We start from the raw sequence: 1,464 nt of genomic DNA on the forward strand, positions 1-1,464 counted from the left end.
AGTGATGGGAACTTGGCTGCATTTGTATAATCTTGACAAAGAGCAGGGCTGCAAATCTTAAGATCCCATCCCCAGAGACTGACTTCCTCCAGTTAGGTCCCCACCTCCTAACGATTCCACAGCTTCTGAAAACAGTGCCACTTGCTGAGGACAAGTCATTAGATATGTGAATCTGTGGGGAACAGTTTACATTTAAAGCCTAACCACTTTGTAAATGGTTGGCAGTGTTCTATGTATCCTAAATTAAATACAATATTTAAAACAGGGGTGAACAATATACTTATTACATTTGATGTCCGTTTCACACCAGATAATGTAACTACATTATAATACTTTGATTTTTCTTCCCCTACAATGCTGTGGGTACTCTTTATAATTCCACTTACTTTGTCAAAAATGGAAAATGCATAATGAAATTACAGGGCTGTGTTTGAGCTATTAAAATCCTAGTTTCTTAGCCTGTTTCTATAATAAACATGACTAGCTTTACTCATGGGCTAGCCATGCTATTTAACTCTGAAATGGTCTAGGAAATTTTATAACTGGCTTTCTCTGTAGGAAGGGACAATCCAAAGTTCTTGGAAGATTCCTGACTTTGGTCCCTCCTGTTTGTGTTTGGGAATAGAAGCATCTTGTACTTTAGACTGGTGCAGAACGAGAGAGGAAGCTCTCTGCTTGTGTTGCTGGTGAATGCGGTCTCTTTAGTGCCATGACTTGGTTATCTGTCTTCATTGCATTTATTTATGTGTGCATGTGTTAGTGTGTATATTCATGCATGTGTGTGTGTAGGTAGAGGTTGACACTGCATGTTTTTCTCAATCACTTTTTGACTTTTTGTCCAAAGGCAGGGTTTCTCACTCAACTTGGAACTCACTGATTACAGATTTGACCCGACCACTTGGTCACTGAGTCCCAGAGATCATCCTATCTTGTCTCCTCAGAGCTGGGATTGCAGTCAAGCACTGTAGTACCTAACTTCTTATATGGGTGCCTGGGATTTGAACTCCTGTCCTCAAGCTGTGCAACAAGCACGTTCCTAACAGAACCAGCCCCCAGCCCTATTTTCTTGGCTTGTGAATAATACTGTAGGCTAACAGGAAGTTCTTCACAGGTTATGCACCTCTCTACAGTGAAGCTGTGGCTTGTTTTGAATGCTGGAGAGGAAGCAAACAGAGCGTTTGAGCTTAAGATCTCTGCCTGGAATTTTAGGTTCTTGCCAAGGAAATAATTCAGAGACAAAGTAATGAATTGGGAGGAAGTTTTATCACCAAGTGAAAGTGCAATCAGAGATGCTAGGCAGCAGGGAAGAGCGTGAGAAGGGCCATTTGCAGCTAGCTGCTTCCTAGCACCATGGCTGACCTGGAACTCTCTATGTAGATCAGGCTGTCCTAGATTTGCCTCGTTCTGCCTCCCAAGTACTGGGATTAGAGATGTGTGACACCAAACTCAGCATATGACCTACTT

This window comes from Cricetulus griseus, unplaced genomic scaffold (genome assembly GCF_003668045.3).
Source record: "Cricetulus griseus strain 17A/GY unplaced genomic scaffold, alternate assembly CriGri-PICRH-1.0 unplaced_scaffold_451, whole genome shotgun sequence".
Taxonomy (NCBI): Eukaryota; Metazoa; Chordata; class Mammalia; order Rodentia; family Cricetidae; genus Cricetulus; species Cricetulus griseus.